At 42.0% G+C, this 19,018-nt stretch overlaps 1 protein-coding gene across 4 annotated transcripts in view; it reads left to right on the plus strand.

The window, feature by feature from the left end:
- Positions 1 to 1,821: 1,821 nt before the first annotated feature.
- Inpp4b (inositol polyphosphate-4-phosphatase type II B) overlaps positions 1,822 to 19,018 on the plus strand; it is a 739,919-nt gene continuing 722,722 nt past the window's right edge. For 2 of the 4 annotated variants that reach the window (XM_036187401.1, XM_036187404.1), the window contains exon 1: positions 1,822 to 2,257. The gene's annotated coding sequence lies outside the window, so the exon portion shown is untranslated. The remainder of the gene's footprint in view (positions 2,258 to 19,018) is intronic. The other 2 variants (XM_036187402.1, XM_036187399.1) reach the window with 2 other exon arrangements.

The raw sequence follows: 19,018 nt of genomic DNA on the forward strand, positions 1-19,018 counted from the left end.
CATGAGCAGGGCTTACCCACTGCTTGTCACAGAGTGTGTTAGAAGCACACAGCCAGCTCCTCAAGGGTGGCCCATAACCTGACAGGATTTGATGAACAAGTTGGTTCTCAGTATCACACTTTTCCCTCCCTTCAGTTCACCTGTGATGGCTGAGCAGAGCAGAAATGACTTGGAGAGAAAGCAAGGGAGGGCTGCAGGGAGTAGGGTGAGAAGGAGTCAACACAGATTCTGGCCCACAGTGTTTATGAGTCATTCTTTAGACATTTGTTGAAACTATAGTATGTTGAATACTGCTCCAAGCTCTGGGAATATAGAGGGCAAACAAAATATCCGAAAACCAAACTAAACCAAGCAACCAACCAAATGAAACTGAACTAACCAACCCAGTTAATCAACCCAAACCAAGCAACTGGCCAACCCAAACCAACCAACAAACCAACCCACTAACCAACCAACCAAACCAATGAACCAACCAAACCAACAAACCAAACCAATTAACTAACCACCCAAACCAACCAACCAATCAACTAACCACCCAACCAAACCAAACCAACAAGCCAACCAACCAGCCAACCAACCAATCAATCAAACCAACCCACCCACCAACCAGCCAACCAACCAATCAATCAAACCAACCCACCCACCAACCAATCAACCACCCACCCACCCACCCAACCAACCCATCAACCAAACCAACCAAAGAAACTACCTCCTCCACCCCACTTCCCCTCCTCCTTACTTCCCCTCTCCCTCACTTCTCCTTCCCGCTTCCCCCCCCCCCTATCCCCTACCCCTGCCTCAAAAGACTGAAGCCATCTAAGTCCCTGCCCTCATCAACAAAGAATATCTAGCTGCAAATACTTGGGAAGTGAATGGATGTCTAGATTCAGGCAGTGACAGCAGGGGTGACAGCTGGGGGCAGACACAGCTTCCCATTTTGTAATACGGTTAAGCACTGCCTTAACCCAAATTGATTTCACTGACTTTAAGATTCCAGGCTCTTTGTCTGACAAATGTCACACTTGTGTACAAGCATTTGTACTTTATTTAAAATGCCAGTTTAAAGGGTTGCAAGTAAGAAAAAGGCCTAGCGTGCCTTTTTGGGTAAGCTCTGGGCAGGATTAACTCTGGGCAGAGTGGTCAAAATCTCTCCAAGAAAACCGCCAGGTGGCACCTGTAAGGCGCAGATGGGGAGAGTCATTTGCCCCACCCCCATAGCCCGGACTATCCAGGCTACCCATCACCCCGTGGGCTTGTTGGCGAGGAAGTGGGGGAGTTTTAGTCTCTTTCCAGACTGCGTGATTACACACTCAATTTCCTGACACCCCAAACACACCGAGGGCGGATTTGTCTCCATGCAACCAGGCTGTCAAAGGCATGAGCCCCGTGGTTGGGAGCACTTGCCACTGTGGGCTGCCCCTGTGCCCAGGTCTGCTCAGCCTGGGTCAAGGGAGAAAGAGTTCTCAGGACCGTGACATACACAAGTCACCAGAACGTGGGACACCGCTTCACATGACTCCCACGCCCAATCCTCTTGCGGGGACAATCGGTGGGGACTGGTCTATGGCACCTTCTCTTGTCCTTTTACATTGTTATTATTATTTTCTCCTCCGTATCCACTTCTCTTGCCCTGGTCGCACTGTGGCTGCCTCATGCCACCCCTCCCCTTCGCTCCTGTGATCCCACACCCCAGGGTGGGGTAGCTGTTCCCAGAGACAACGCAAAGAGTCTGAGTTGGGGGGTGTCAGTAAACAGAAGCAGCGTGTTGTGGTCATTTCCGAGCTGTGCGGCCGGGCCACCAACTCCATCTGTGGCAGGAAGGCGAGCTGCGCCAGTTGCGAGTCCGCCGCTGTTCCTCTTAGGTAGCTGGTTGGTGACATTGGGAGGAGACCGCTCCGAGGGAGTGAGCCTACAACGACAAGGAAGAGAGGCAGGGCGTTGGGGGTGGGGACATGGCGACAGTGCCAGGGGGCGTGTGAGCCGCGGGCGAGGAGCAACTTCTCCCCGGCGCGTGCGGCGGGGCGGCGGGCGGAGCGTGAGCTGCCAGCACAGAGCGGGGAGCAGCGAGCCGGGAGCCACGGCCCGCGCCCTGCGCGCGAGCATCCTCCAGGTTCCCAGCCCCGGGTGCTGAGCTCGCCGCTATAAATAGCAGGTTACAGCTTCTGCTTGGGCGCACACGCTCTCACTGGAGAACGCAGGAAAGTCAGCCCGAAAGTGTCTGCCGCTGCTATCGCCCCCTACTCAGCCTCTGTGAGAGGTAACAGCCTGCCTGGGATCCTGGGGCTCCGGGGGAGGGAATTTTGCGGGTACGGCGGGTGAGGGTGGGTGAATCCGGAGGCTGTGGTGCGCATCTGAGAGCTCGGGGTTGGGGGACACCTCCTGCCTGAGAGACAGCTTGTGTGTTTCTTATCAAGTTTCCCAGCTTGCCGCTGCAATCCTTCCTTCAGCCTTGCTGTCCAGGGGATGGCTGCTGAAGGTACCCCTGTGACCCTGATTGCTGTCTGGTGGAGCTCCCCCGGCCCGGCACGCACGCGTGTACACACACACACACACACACACACACACACACACACACACACACACGAGTCCCACCCCCGGGTACACTGAGCTCTGGCCCAGCTGACCTACTCAGGCTGTGCCCACCTGAGAGGTCCTGAAAAGATGCTGCAGTGCTTGGGAGCGCCTTCTCAGCCCTAGTCCCAACCTCTGGCGGCCTCAGAGGAAGTGGTCCTGGTCCTTAAGATGCGGAAGGGATGCTGGGGTGGCAGTTGACTAAAGAGCCCCCTCTCCACGGCCACCTCCAACCCCACCTTCAGCAACTCCTGGCAAAAAACCAGCCAGGCCTGTTTCCTCTTGGTTATCTTTGTGTACTACCTACCCCAAAGAAGAGTCAAGCAGTTAAAAAATCAGGGCCTCGGGGTAAGAGGGGGTGGAGGGGTCGGTGAGAGCATCTTTTGGAGTCTGAGATCTGTACTGCAGCCTTCTTGAGCTCATCTGGTCCCTCTGGCAGGGCCAGGAGCAGGAGTAAGCCCAGGAGCTAGCCTCTTGTGTGGATCTTGAGGTTTGCAGCCAGTTCTAGGTAATGCTAGAGCCATAGGCACCCACGTTTACACCTCTTCGCGCCTTTGATTTTGCTTCCCTCTGGGGCGGCGGTTTCTGTCCCTGAGGACATTCAGTGGTTTCTGTTTGGGGACAGAAGCTTTATAGGTGAGGACGTGCATATTGATGAGATAGTTGCTGCCGTGCAAAACTTACTGGAAAATCCACAGGAGAGAGAGGCAGTTGCTATTAGGGGACCAAGGTTTCTTAAGGGTGAGTATGCAGCCCCAACTTAGCAGAGAACCCCTGAGGGGCACCCTGTCACGTTTGTTTTATGATGTAGAATGGCTTCTTTGTTTATCTTATGTTTTTCTTTCTCCTGAATCCAGCTTCTCCCCTCTTTCCTAAGTGCCATTTGAGGTCTTTCCTTGGGTGTTACATATTGCTTACTTTCCCCTTTTAGTATGAAATGACTCTTTTTTTTTTTAATAAAGGTGTGGCTCTATAAAATACATGAAAGTGCAGAGGACGGGGATGAATTCATCTCTCCGATGATGGGCACTAGGTGGCCCCTTTTAGAGGTGTACGTCTACATTTAGAGGACCTTGCTTGCACGAGAATTTTCTTAATGAGTTCTGGAATCATAATGGTATCAATCTGACTTGGTTCAGAGAGTCATCAACAGAGTGGCTGGCTGATGATGGTTAGAGGTAGCGGTAGGAGAGGCTTGGCAAGCCAGCACTGTCAGCTCACTCACTTGATCTCCTGTTCTTTGGGATATACTCCAGGGAAGCTCTGGCATGAAATCACAGTAATCGATCAATGCCTCTGTGATCAGCATATGGGCCTTAAACTCGAACCTGTTGGAGTTTCAGTAAGTTGAAATAGTTCTGCAAAAGAATGCTTTTTATGAGATTCCTGTGTGTGTGAATGAATGTCCCTGCATCTACATGTGTTTCTTGTGCCTTTCTCTCTTTCTTTCTCTCTCTCTCTCTTTCTTTCTTTACTTTCTTTCTTTACTTTCTTTCTTCCTTTCTTTCTTTACTTTCTCTCTTTCTTTCTTTCTCTCTCTTTCTTTCTTTACTTTCTCTCTTTCTTTCTTTACTTTCTGTCTTTCTTTCTTTCTTTCTTTCTTCCTTCCTTCCTTCCTTCCTTCCTTCCTTCCTTCTTTCCTTCTTTCCTTCCTTTCTTTCTCTCCCTCTTTCTTTCTTCTTTGTCTTTGTTTTTGTTTCATTCTATTTTATTTTCATATTATCTGTTAGATGCCCATTTTCTGATGAGAGTCAGAAAGGGGGTGGATTTAGATGGGAGGGGAGGGAGGTGGGGAGAATCTTGAAGCAGTTGGGGAGGGGAAACTGTAATCAGAATATAATGTTTGAAAAAAATCTCATTGAATTAAAGGAAAATAATAGAAAAAAAAGAATGCTTTTTTTCTGTGAGTTTCTCTCAACTCTGACTTAGAAGATTGTCCTTGAAAGGTTATGAAACATGAATGTCAAGAAAGGCTAGAGGCTCTGTGCCATTGGAAAACATTTTCTGATTGAATTCTAACATTCTGGATTGTAGTAGAATGGCATTCTCACTGATGAGGTAAACAGTATTTATTTGTGATAAACTAATGGCCAATAGGGTGTTCAGGACAGGGAGTTGTGTTTGACTCTGACAAAATGAGAGTCCCTTGATAGACCAAACTGAGTCTTGACCCTCAAAACATTTAAGACTCATTGACATTCTGGGAAGAAAATACTCTTAGAATATTGGCCTCAGTTCCACTTTGAGGATACAGATTGATTGAATGACCTTATAGCTTATAAGATTCTCTTGTCAAAATGCTACCTGGCTCTAACACTGGAGACTTTGGTTAGAAGACAATGCAATTACATTTTAGTTTTCTGAAATGGAAAGTGAAATTAAGCTCTGGGGAAGCCAGTCATTTGTTTGTTCTAAATTGTGCAAATTCAATGTTCCCGACTTCTCCTCTGAAACACTGCACTGGCTCCTGGTACAAGTCAGGCCCGGCCCCACATGAGTAACGGTTAACATCGGCTATCTTCAGGCAAAGTCCTAGAAGGCAACTCCACGAAAGACAAACAACTGCCAACCCATCTTATCACTTAGCAACCAAGTGGATGTCAGTTTTCATGTGAGCATCCAGCATATGAAAATGCAAAGTCCAAGCAGGAGCAAAGTGTAGTTGGTGAGGAAAATGCTTACTGAATATCTGCCATGTTTGCATTTTCCCTCAGTGGTGCTAATAATTGGGTAACTAAGTGTCATATGTTTTATAATCTTCATGGAACAGTCTGTCATTCATAGAGCACTTTTAATTTGAGTAATGACTTCATGTTCAAAAATGTATTTTCTGTATTCTGTATCTTATTCTTTTAAAATGACTGACTTCTTTCTCTAAAGGCCCAAGGAACTTGCTCCAAAAGCCACATTGCTGGTGTTTTTCTTTTTTGTATGTTATTTTAGAACTCTCTACCAGGGAGCTCTGTAGAAGATGCTAATTTCTTATGTACTTCAATACTCAGGCTTAAGAATAGTGCTGTTCAATAAATAATTTCTGCATAAACATTTATTTATAGATAAATCCAATGATAATGCTGTAGTTGGATTTTTGCATGTGGGATTCCTACAGTCTCTGTGTTTCAAAACTTTAGATGTCATGTATACCTAGAAAATGTATTTACATAGTAGAAAACTTGTAAGGAAGCTCCTAGAGTCTCGGACACACTTCCACTGGAGTCAAGATATATCAGTTCTTCTCTTTATTCATTTCAGTGCCATAGTCATCAAAGAATTTTGAAAATGCTCATGGTGAGGCTGGAGAGATGGCTCAGCATTTTGCAGAGGTCCTGGGTTTGGTTCCCAGCAACTTTATTGGTCATGACAAGGGCTTATAACTCCTGTTCCAGGGGCTCCAGCACCCTATTATGGCCTTTCCCAAGGACCTACACACACGATACACATAAAATAGGCACACATACATATACATGCTAAGGTGCTTTCTGGATTCTGACTAAATTACAGACTAAGCAGTCTGTGACTGTTGAAGGACTTCCTGTCTTTTATCCAAAGTAATGTGTCGCCCCCTATCTTCTACCCTGGGAGTACCTCATTTTAGACAACATGCATAAGGCTTGTAGACTATGTTGGTAGAGTCCTGAACTTACATCTTTCCAGCTGTCTCTGTAATTTTGCTGACCTGTGGGTGTCATGATAGATGTCATCTCAGCACAATGTAGCACTCTAAAATGTTTTCCAAACTGGCTTTCTTGAATTGTATTTGGAGTGATTTCTGTCTCTGCTATATGCCCTGATGGGTACCCTCCACAGAGGTAAGTGAGTAAAGGACATTGGAAGTTTCCCAAATAATACAGTGTTCATGGGATTTCCTTTGGGAATTATTTGAATTAGTAATTTTCTTGGGGATGGAAATAACACTCTTTTTAAACAGGAGTTTTGCCTACCATCTATCTATCATTTATCCATATACCTATCATCTGACTGTCTAACTAATTATCCTTCTACTTACCTATCAATCATCCATCCATCCATCCATCCATCCATCCATCCATCCATCTGTCTTTCTATTTTCAGCAAAGTACGCAACAAGCTCCACAGTAAATCGTTCAGTGGTCTCCTCTGATGTTTCCAATGTCAGGAAAGGGACCCACAGGCTGTACTAATAGTCACGTTGACATTGAATCACTGAAATGACAGTAGCAATGAAAAACATCTTGCAAGATACAACGGAAAATAATATTAGAAAGCTTCCATAAGCTGTTTATATAATGTATGCATTAATTTCAAATATTGCAAAGAGAAAATGACATTTTTATTTCTCAAAAGAGAGTGAGTTTTTAAAAGTTAAGTGGCAGTGGTTTAGAGAGCTTTCAGAATTGTTCACCATGGAAAGTGTAGCTAAGAGCTAGAAGTAAGAGGTGGAGATGCATCTCGGGGTTAGGATGCTTGCCTCAACTGTGAAGGCTCTAGATCCTGGTACTGTGACAAATAAATTGTCTTAGTCTGGGTTTCTATTGCTGTGATGAAACACGAAGACCAGAAAGCAAGTTGGAAAGTATGGTTTACACTTCTATATCACTGTTGATCATGAAAGGAAGTCAGGACAGGAACTCAAACAGAACAGGAACCTGGAGGCAGGAGCTCCTACAGAGGCTTGGAGGAGTGCTGCTTACTGGCTTGCTTCCCATGGCTTGCTCAGACTGCTTTTCTTATAGAATCAGGACCACCAGCCAGGGAGGGCCCCACCCACTTATGGGCTGGGCCCTCCCTCATCAATCACTAATTAAGAAAATACCTTACAGTCAAATCATATAGGGGTATTTTCTCAACTGAGGCTCCCATCTTTCAGATAACTCTAGCTTGTGTTTAGCTGAGATAAAACGATCTAGCACATGGATGAAAAACAAACGAACACACAAACAACAGCAACAATGTCAACCCCACCCCCCATCCAACTATCTGAGAGAGGTTCAAGCTGACAGCTTAGGTCAGAAGCACATGCCTCGTTTGTGGAAGATCCTGGGGAGCCCCCAGCACCACAGAATGAACTAACCAACTAGAAGCTCTTAAAATTACCATTGGTGGTCTTGAGTAGGCATGGTAGTACAGGCCTGCAGTCCTAGAATTTGGGAGGCTGAGCAGGAAGACTGCCGTTCTTAAATATAAAACTCTCAATACATGGCCTCGCTGGTTGTCAAAGTCACCCACAGCAGACTTGTTCTTGGTCCTTCCTACACAGCTCTTGTTTAATTGGTGCTGGGCTTTGCTTGACTGGACCAAAGCTCAGATGTGAGCTCCATTGGCTACCTTCACAGTATATAAAAAGTCACTCAGCTTGAGGGAAACGAAGTCAAACTGAGAGTCAGTGACATCTTAACCTGAGGTTTTAATCTGTGCATTTGAGGGAAACTGCAGCTGTCTTTGAGGAAACATTAAAATATCATTAATAATTATTTACCATCACCTGATGTCACTCTGAACACTCTCATATGGCACAATCACTAGATGTGTCACACTTACAGATACATTAAAAAAACATTTTTAAAGATTTTACATTTTACTATTTAAAAATATTTTTGTAACATTTATTTAGGGGTGTGTGTGTGTGTGTGTGTGTGTGTGTGTGTGTGTGTGTTGTCATATGACTTTTGCACATGGAGGTCAGAAGTGGGTGTCTGCTACCCTCTAACACTCTCTAACTTTTCCTTTGCGGGGAGAGTATCTCTTGAACCTAACGCTGCAGTTTTCTGGGCTGGGTGAAATCAGCTCCTGGTGTCTTTGGAGCTGAGGCTATAGGCATGAATAGGATAGCCGTCAGCTTGTCCTGTGGGTTCTGAGATCTGAACTCCAATCCTCTTGACCATTCTTAACCAGTGAGCCATCTCTCCAGCCCCCACAATAAAATATTTTGCTAGGTGAAGCTCAATGTTAAAATGTGAGTTTCATGTGGTTTTGCACCTCTGTAATCCCAGAACTCAGGAGCTGGAGGCAGAAAGAACCAGAGGAGTTCAAGGTCACTCTTAGCTATACACAGGGGTCTAAGGCTCCCGTGGGATAACAGAGAATCCTGTCTCAAAACAAACAAAAGAAAATAATAAACAGAACCCCACCTCAGTGGTAGAGGGACTTGTCTAGCATGTGAAAAGCCCTGGATTCAATTTCAAGCATCACATACACAAATACCACCTTAAAACAAACTATTTCCTGTCTTAGTTAACAAAATCTATAGATTTTTATATTTACTAACCTACTTGGATATGTCTTAATGAGAAAGGTTACTTTTAATGGCATGTATGATTTCATCTATTCCCAACAGGCCCCTGATTTTTTTTTTTTTTTCCTGTTGAAATCTTGATATGTTTCCAAATTGTCCTGAGGTAGAATTGCTTTAAAATATAGCATTTGCCCCTTTTGGCAGCTTCCACGGGCGGCTGACATTACAGACACTTAACACCAGGTGGCAGTGTGCAGCGCTTAGCTGTTACAGGTCGTTTTCATCACACTCATTTTTAAAGTTTTTCTTTTAAATTATTTACTTATATCATGAGTGAGTTAATTTAGTTAGAGTCTACAAGCACACAAACATTAGAATGGCATTTTGGAGATCTGTTATTTGAAATATTTAGCATAATCTGCTTTTGTGAGGCATTTACATACCTAAAGAACTCTTTGGGATTAATTGAATTGAACGTGCCAGAACTTTGCTTATGACTGGGTAAGCAAGCAGGAAAGGGAAAACTAAAAGAACACAATAAAAATAAAAGCATATGGATATTCAGAAGTCAAACACCTACATTTGAATCCCAATCCTTTCACAGTGCACCCTGACTTTCCCCTAAGGATCACTGACTGTTCTATTCCCCTGAGCCTCCCTCCCAGCTCTGCCTCATCAATTCAACAAACAAACAAACAAACAAAACCAAGTGACTTGTGCATACTGGTGTATGTCTCTAATTCCATCACTAAGGAAACAGAGATGAGAAGATAATGAGTTAAGGTCCATCCTAGGATACATAGTAAGGTCCTTGCTTAAAAAACAAGACAAAATAAACAACAACACTACCAACTAAACAACACAGGAAGGAAGGAAGGAAGGAAGGAAGGAAGGAAGGAAGGAAGGAAGGAGGGAGGGAAGGAAGGAGGGAGGGAGGGAGGGAGGGAGGGAAGGAAGGAGGGAGGGAGGGGAGGAGGGAGGGAGGGAAGGAAGGAGGGAGGAGGGGAGGAGGGAGGGAGGGAAGGAGGGAGGGAGGGAGGGAAGGAGGGAGGGAGGGAGGGAAGGAGGGAGGGAGAGAGGGAAGGAAGGAAGGAGGGAGGGAAACTACAGTGTGGATGCTTACATTATTCCTGAGTGCTCTCTGTTATATGATAGCAACAGAGAGCAAACTGGACCAGCTGTGAGGCACTTATGATTTATTGGGGATTATGCAGATGAAAGTTACTGAGACAATTTCTTCTTGGTTAATCTGGTTGTAGACTTGCTTGTTTTTAGATGGATAATTAAATTATGAGTCACATGAATTATCAGTTCATTCATAGGTGCAGCAGGATGGAGCAACTATATTCTTTCCCTTTCTGGATGATGTGTGGTCTTTGAATCACGTTCACTGCACGTGGCTGTCGTAGGAATGGAGACTGAGGGAAAACAGTCATCAACCAAAGCTGGCAGCTAAGAGATGCATTAGTTAAAATATTTTTATTACATAAAAATTCATAAGCCTAGTCCAGTGGATTCTTGTCTACTCCATAGCCAGATGCTACGGTTGTCCACTCAGTACCATTTTTATTTCATCTGTAGTCCCATGCACTTTCTATCTCTTTGGGGTTTGGGAGCAAATCATAGAAATTATATTCAAGGATGCATAGCTGTAAAATAGTTCTTTACAAATTTAACTGACTTACCCAAGATCACGAAATTGATTAGTATTAGAATGAGTGTAGGGTCAAGGTGGTATGTATCATAGAAGGACATTTTAAGACAATTCCTAGAATAAACTATCATGCTTTCCTTAGAAAACCAGAAATCATGGCATCTTGCAAATTTACTTGAATTAGAACTCATTATCTGAGGCAAGAATGTTTGACTATCTGAGAATTTGAGATGTTATTTGGGCTTCTCCTTTGAGAAAGGCAAGGATCTACTGAAATACAGCTTTTACATTTTGTAGCACTGAAGTTTCAAATGAAAAGAATTGTGAAAGATTTCAGAAAGTTGACAGTATACAATTTCCTGGCCATTATATGTCTAGAATCAGATATAATTCCCTTTAGAGAAAACTAATAATCTCTTTCAAAGGGAGTTTATTACCATATTTCATTAATATATGTATAAATTATATAGGGAATAAAAACTAGCATAATTTTCTTAACAGACATGTATTTCTACTTAATTAATTTTTCATGTGGTGCTTTCTAAATTAGTTATATTTGTGAACACTCTGTCTGACAGAATCATGGCATAGAAGGGAGATTCCTTTGGCTCAGGGTTTGGAAGCATCTCAGTCCGTCATGGAGCAGAAGACATGGTGATGTTTGTGGTGGCAGGATCCATGTGAGTTTCCTTACATAGAGAGGGACCTAGACTGTGACAGGAGCCATGGGCCAGGCTCCACTATCAGCTCTTGTTCCATAACAGCCTACTTCCAGCAGCCAAGTCCCACCTCCCTGTGTCTCTGTAGACTCACACAAAGAATTACCAGCTGGTAACACAAACAAAAGCTCCTGGATGATTCAGATTCAAACCAGAATGATTTCCTTCCTGGGATGTGTTTAAAGATTATTTCCCCATTTATTCATGTTGTTCATGTTTCTTTTCCTGTCTTATGTATCAGTGAGAATGGAAAACACTCAACATAGTAGATCAGGAAGCAATGGAGCCATTGGATTCTATCTGATTCTCTTAAGTTTTTCACTGTTCATTATTTTCATGACTATAAATATAGTAAGCCTCCATTGACACAAATAATGGACAAGTGAAGTCTAAAGAGGCAGACAAAAAGTCATGTAAATCAACACTGTTAGCATTTTACATTTCTTTCTAGAATTTTCTATGATTCTTTTAATAATGATTACAGTGTATTTGTGGGTATGCATTCTGATTTTTTTAAATTTAAAATTCTGTCCTTCAAGTCAGCTTAGATACTGATTGACACCTGTTGCCTGCAAGGTTCTCTGCTAGACTGTGTTCTGTTCATAGCAGTGAATAACTAAGATGACCACTTCCCCACGCTGTCAAACACAGTGAGCTGAAAAAATGTTATATAGGAGCCAAGGCATGGCTTGTTAGGTCAGAGTGCTTGATGGCCCACAGAGAGGACGTGGGTTTGTATGCCCAGAGCCCATGTGGAAGCTGGACACATAGCAGAAATATCTGCAGTCCTGATACTCCTATGAGAGATGATAGGCAGAGACTGAAGCTGCAGAAGCCCAGGGTCCAGCCAGCCTGCATGTGCAGCAGAAATGCTACCAAATGACCCTGCCTCCAAGAAGGTGGGTGGTGAGCACAGGCACTTCAGGTTGTCGCCTGCACATTGTGGAGTGCACCAGCATTCACACATATAAACACACACACACACACACACACACACACACACACAGACAGAGAGAGAGAGAGAGAGAGAGAGAGAGAGAGAGAGAGAGAGAGAGAGAGAATTATATAGTAAGTTATCTAGTAAACAGAGAAATTCTTTTTAGATTTTAGATTATTGGTGATGATTTTGTTATCATCAAAGTGTGACAAATATTTTCCATTTGATCTCATAGTCTGATATTCTGTTTTCCCCCACAAAGGAACAATTCCTAAAACTAGCATATTGAATAAAGGATGTGAAGTGTTTAAAAAGCCCTCACACTCAACTACTGAATTGTTTTACAGAAGGCTTGCATTTATTTGCATTCTCATAGGAAGACTTGCAACATCATTTCACCAGCACTAGGGCTACAAAAATGTGTTAATTCAGAGGGTGAGGGTAATTTAAACAACAAAAGCTAGGACTGACTGAGGCACTCTAGAAGCTGTTCACAGAATAAAGCCTGTTGTTGGTGTCCATGTTATCCACTCAGTCCGTGGGATAGCTGCAAGAGAGTCTTACTGTTCCCTCTTTGTTTTTACTTAGTGCTAGGTATTGAAGCAGGCGGGGCATCATACGTGTTTCGTTCATGAAGATTTATTCCTAGATCCACCCTCTCATTTTAAGGGTTAGAGGATGTCCTTTGAGGGCAGTTAACTAACCCTACCCAAGGTCACATTGCTGGTTAGGAGTAGAATGGATGTATGATCAAAGTAGATTCTATTTTAAAATCTAGAGTTTAGGAAGACGACTCAGTGAGCCAAAAGCTTGCTGAGCAAGCTGCAGATCTGAGCTTGGATGCCTAGAAGCCATGTAAAAAATCTCTCTCTCTCCTCTCTCTCTCTCTCTCTCTCTCTCTCTCTCTCTCTCTCTCTCTCTCTCTCTCTGTGTGTGTGTGTGTGTGTGTGTGTGTGTGTGTGTGTGTGTGTGTGTGTACTGTAGCTCCAGCATGATGGGGTGACCGGCATAGACAGGTGGATCCTGGGACTCCTTGGCCAGCCATAGTACCCAAGATGGAAAGCTCCAGGTCCAGCAAGTGACCGCATTCCAAAAACTATCGCAGATTCCTCTGGCCTCTACATGTGCATTCATGAGTTAGCATACTTGCCACACAAGTACACACACATGCACGTAAAGCACACATGCACACAAGAAAGAGAACATAATCTAGGCTTTTGAGTGCTGTGTTTCTTCTCCTTGGCTCCATTGAATAAGACTGATTGCTGCACAAGCCTTATTTTCATTTGCACATTACGGTTCGATTCCAATCCATGTAGTTAGCCTGGCTGTACATTGAGACTCTGTGTCCCCTTTCACCAAACTGTCCTTTATGTAGTGGCAATATTGAACTTTGGCCAATTATATTACTTGGATCTTTTTTGTATATAAAAGTTGAAAATATGGTTGTGGTTAAACTGAATATCCATGTTTTTCCCATGACATTTTTGCTTGTGAAAACTGGATTTTTTAATCCACAAAGAAGTTTCTGATTTACCTAAGTTGATTTTCCTTTAAAATGATTTATATCTAACTACTAAATGCTTTTCTTTTTTCTCATATGTCCAACTTTTTTCATTGATAATACAAAATAAGCAGTTGAAAATAGGCATTTTCTTCCCATGACAATTTTTACATATGACACTTCTTCTCTATTTAGCCTTTATGCTGTCAATGGAATAAAATATTATCTTAGTCTGCATGTGCACACATACAGATGCTCCCACACTTACAAACATTGCAAACTTGTGCACACGCTTGCAGATGCTCCCACACTTGCCTTTAGTGGGCTTTCAGTTCTGCTGCACTTATTTTATTCTAGTGGTTTTTTTTCACTTGCTTTATGAATGTAACACAGGCTTCAATACCATTTTTATACTTTTATGTCCTGTACACTTGAGACCTCATTTCTAGTACTTTTCTCTCCCCTCAATGTTCTTAAGACACTCTCATTGATCTTTCTACCAAATTAATTTTAGAATAATTTTGTAATCCAATATACTTTGGGGTTTTAATTGAATCTTATTGAGTGGATAAATGGAATTAAGGAAAACTGCCAACTTTCAAAGTTACAGTCTTATCTAAATCTCACTAAAGGTTTGATTTTGGCGACTTTTCATGCTGTGTATAAGGACACATGGAAGACACCAACCATCCTACCTATCCTTCCTACATTTTCCCCCTTTTTATCATTCACTCATCAAACTGACGAAGGAATTGTGAGTTATGTCCCCTTTGACCTTGGCTTTCCTAGTTTTCAGCCAAATGAGATTGGCCGTGTCTGAACTGTTTGTTTTTATCTTTTGTTCGTAGAGCTACTTCGTACATTTGACTCGTGGTGTTACAGGGCCCTATGGAGACAGGCACAGCAAGTTGAAAGGCTTCCCTTTCCTGGTACTAGGCTACAACTTTGAGGTCAACATATATTGGTTTTAAGTTCTTTTACTTTTACTTCAGACTACATTCGGTATAAATATTTATCAATGATAGTTCAATTCCTTAACCAGACAACTTATGAGATGTTAAGATACCGATAAAAATATACAGAATTTTGTGTATCAACAAAATTGCAACAGATACTGCTCAGGGGAGATTTTACTTCTTGTATTAAATTTGACAAAATTACCTGTAAGATAATCATCTTTGGCTTGTCAAAAATGTGTGGCGGTGTTGGCTGTCCTGCCAAGGGCTATCACTTATTATGTGGGCCTGTACATTAACTATAGAGTTCTTTAACATGAAAACTGCCCAGAAATATTTTCATATGCACAATTTGTTTATGTGTTTCTAAAGTGCTATCTCACCATCTATTTTAACGTCCTTCTAATGGAACTTTCCCAAGGGCCTGCCCTGAAAAAAATTCCTTCCAGGGTCCTTGGGAAGATACTATGTCTGGCATGGGATTATCTGAGGGAAAAGAATCTATGTACACCATGCTCTTTCATCTGTTTATTTCTCTATGACAAAATTCTGTCTATACAGCTTCAGCTCCGTTATCACATTCAGCTCCTCTCTGTACCTACTGCCCTGTCATAGACTTAACTAAGCACCTATGCTTTTGGCATCATCTTTATCCTCCATCTTTCCTTCCTTGCTCCTTACCCTTGGCTCTGAGAAACTCTGCCCTTTTCTCTTCTCTCTGGCCATGCGGCTCTGTCTGCCATCTACAGAAACTCTGCCTCTTTCTCTTCTCTCTGGCCATGCGGCTCTGTCTGCCATCTAGCAGCTATGTCTACCATCTACCAAAACTACCTTGTTCTTTTTCTCCTGGCCATGTGACTCTGCTCTGGCCAATAATCCTGCTCCAGTCTTTACTGCACCTGTTTATGCAAAAAGCCCTATTCTGCTTAGTCAGTAGCTCTGCAATGCTACTAGGCCTGAAGGCAGGGGCATTGTCTGAGCTTCATTCACACAAGAAACAAAGCTATGCATCTACAGCCTGCCTGTCTCCTATGCCCTGCATGGGTGTTATCTTGTGGATAGGCAGTAGGTCTGAGAAGTTTAACTGCTTGCCATATGACCATAATAGTATATGGGTGTACAAGAATTTCATAGCAGAAGACAGCTGGTATATATTAAAAGCTAAATAACACCAAATATTCATTGATAAATGGCTTTACTCTAGAAAAGTTCCTTGATTTTTCTAGGTATAGCTTTACTATATAGCCAAATTTCTATAATATATTCTTGTGGCCTGCTCCACCCATGCTTTGATCTTTTGAGTAGGAAACCATTTGCATATTGAAATCACACAAGTGGGTAAGCCTTGCTTTCTCAACAGTAATCCTTCCCATTTTCTCGAAGTTGCGCTTCCTTTCTCTCTGACTGGAGGACTATATCTTCTTGGGCTTGTCTCCGGAGGTTGCCAACAGACAAGTATTTTTAAAGGTGTCTTCAGGTCTGTGTTGAGCCTACAATTGCAGTCACATCATTTCAAAGGCAGCCCCTCTGTGTCATCAGGATTGTTCATAGGAACTGCTATTTTAAAATGTGCACTTGGGTGTTGAGCAAGAATCAGTTTTATCTACCTGTTTAAAATTGCAAGGGCTTCTGGACAGGTGGGTTGCAGGGGTCAGTATCTACAAACATCCACCTTGATTTCATGGGCCAGGTAATTGAACTGGCTTTTGATTATTTGCTGTTTTCTGTGCTTCGTTTTGCATGCTTCTATTTGCTTGTATGCTTGAAGCATGGAGTAGCAGCAATGATAAAAAGCCTCCCAAAGCCTCTAGGGAGGTTTTCTCCCCCTCGCTTAAATTTCCCTGGTGGAAGCTCTTGGTGACAGGTGCTGAGGAAGAATGCACACGCAGGAGGGAAGGAGGCCAGTGTGAATGCTGCCAAGGAGAGACACTGCAGTAGTGCTTCAGATCACACATTTTATTTGGGTTCTCATGTGCATAGGAGTGAGCTAGCTAGCTAAACTAGCTGAAACAGTGAATTTGGGGTTCAAGTGAGAGTCCCTGCCTCATTACATACAGTGGAGATCAAACACCCCCCACTTTCATCTACATATGAATGTATACTCTACACATATACATGCAAAAAGAAAAACATAACATATTGGTTTGGTGTTTTCTTTCCTTCCAGCACACTGGTCCACATGAACATTATTTAAAGTCAATGAAAACTTACTGAAAATGCAGTTTCAGTTCAGCAGGACACCATGAGCCTCTAGCATACTTCCACCTTCCATTTTCTGACAATATCTTGGTTTGATTGGTTGTGAGGTACCCTAGTGCTAAAACCAGGAGGGACCTAGGTAAGTGGTATTATTGGGTAACATCTCCACAAACATGTTTGAAAAGTAGAGAGTTGTAGCTGCACTCTCTTGATAGCCTCCTGTAGTTGGGAGAGAGAGAAAAGAGCTTTATGGGGACAAGGTAGTGTTCCTTGAACATCCTATGAGTAATAATCAGTCTAGAGAGGTTACAATGTCTGGCCTTGTTGTCCTGGGTGTTTTATTTATGTGCTTACACTTACTTATTCATTATTTATTCCCTGTGTATTTAAAAGATTATTTGAAATGATATGTGGTAAAACTACAAATAAAGACACCAAATTTTGACAGTAGTTCAATAACAGCATCAAAAATGTATTTTGGAACTTAACTAAAACCAGCATAGCATTAAAATTAAGTTTATAATGTGAGTAATAGCCAGCATGACATGTGATTTTTCCTCTAGGCAGAAAAATATCTGGGACATTCAGAAATATTCCATAGATTCCCATGATTTTGAATAAAAAGGACAATCATTTTAGTAATTATTTAATGATGTAAAGTTTTTACAGGTAGTCTGCATGGGCTATTGTGGTGGGTCCTGGTACGGAGGAGATCACTGAACCTTTGGGATCCAGACATAGTGGTTTGTTATTTTCCAGTTATGTAGATATCATAACCACCCCCACCGATTTGCTAATGAGAATCAAATGAGATCACATCCATCAATGTCTTATAAAATGTACTATCGAAGTCCAATACTAGTATTGACATCTATTAATATAATTATTAATCTGTTCTTTCTTGTGCTTAGAATTAGCATTTAGAACCCAATTGCAACATTACTTTATACTTTTTTTAGATTTTATTTGTGTATCTGTGTGTATGTGTATGTGTGTGCAGGTGCCGGACATTAGGTCCCCTGTAGCTGGAGTTCAGGAGGAACTGAACTCAGGTCTTCTGTAAGAACAGCAAGAGCTCTCAACTGCTGAGCTATTCCCTCCAGCCTGACACCTGTCACCTACATCTTTCAATGTACTAACAATATCCAATTATTCTGCATGAAAAAGGTATATGGCTGAGTATGCACAACAGGAAAATGTGTTTGTTTTAACTGACCATTGATTAACATTTTGAATTACAGCTACAGTCAATTGTCTCCATAGGTATCATAAATAAAATTGCTACATTTTGTATAAGATTTACAAGAATTTCTAGAATTGATGATAAAAACATAATATGCTTTCAAAATTGAATTTTGTGTCTAGTCAGATAAGGATGACAGAATCTTGTAAAACATTGAATTCAGCTGTCTTTGGATAGAATACCTATTCATTTGCTACTGTCTCTGTCATTCTCTATTGTCTTATATTTGACTTATTTTCCTTGTGTTTGTTACTTGTCTGGCCTTTTGAACTTGGTTCTCCAGAATTAGAAGAAACAAAATGGATTGCAGATGTGTATAAGCGAATGTATAATTTCTGAAGTTATACACTTGTGTGTATTTTCACATGACAAGTATCTACCAAAGCAAGTGACATACACATCATTGTTCTGTTTCCTGGCCATACTTTTGCTTGAAGATGGTCTACATCTGGTCAAACTTAAAACTTAAATCAAATGATAGGAATACTGGGATGGCTTGGCTGGAAACCTGACCATCTGAGTCCCATCCTGGGTCTCACATTGGAAGTAGACAGTAGACTCTTTTTGTCCAATGACCTTTCCATGTCTGCCTTGATGCCTACCTCCCCCCACATTTTGAACAAAAATCATCTAATTATATAGTAGTCTTATACTTGAAAATGGAAGAAGATTAAAGGATTATCTCTGGGTAAAACCACAAAACAATTTAGATAACAATTCAGAGTCCATTCCATTGGTTTTTAAGCCATAGTTCCTTAGCATAACCAGTCTTGCAAAGAAGCCACATGATGTAAATACAACAAAAGTCATAAAATACACACTGCTCAGGAACTAGTATCTTCAATAAGAAGTCAATCTTAGAGCTACTTTAATTTTTGGCTAAATTTTCCTTTTACTATGTGAATGAATGTGGTATTGAAATAAAAAGATATATTAGACAGTATTTTCTACATTGTAGCAATATAATTTTTAATAATGTTCTGGAACCCAAAGTCATAAAATATTTTATTATTACAAGTGCATT

Source organism: Onychomys torridus, chromosome 5 (genome assembly GCF_903995425.1).
Source record: "Onychomys torridus chromosome 5, mOncTor1.1, whole genome shotgun sequence".
Taxonomy (NCBI): Eukaryota; Metazoa; Chordata; class Mammalia; order Rodentia; family Cricetidae; genus Onychomys; species Onychomys torridus.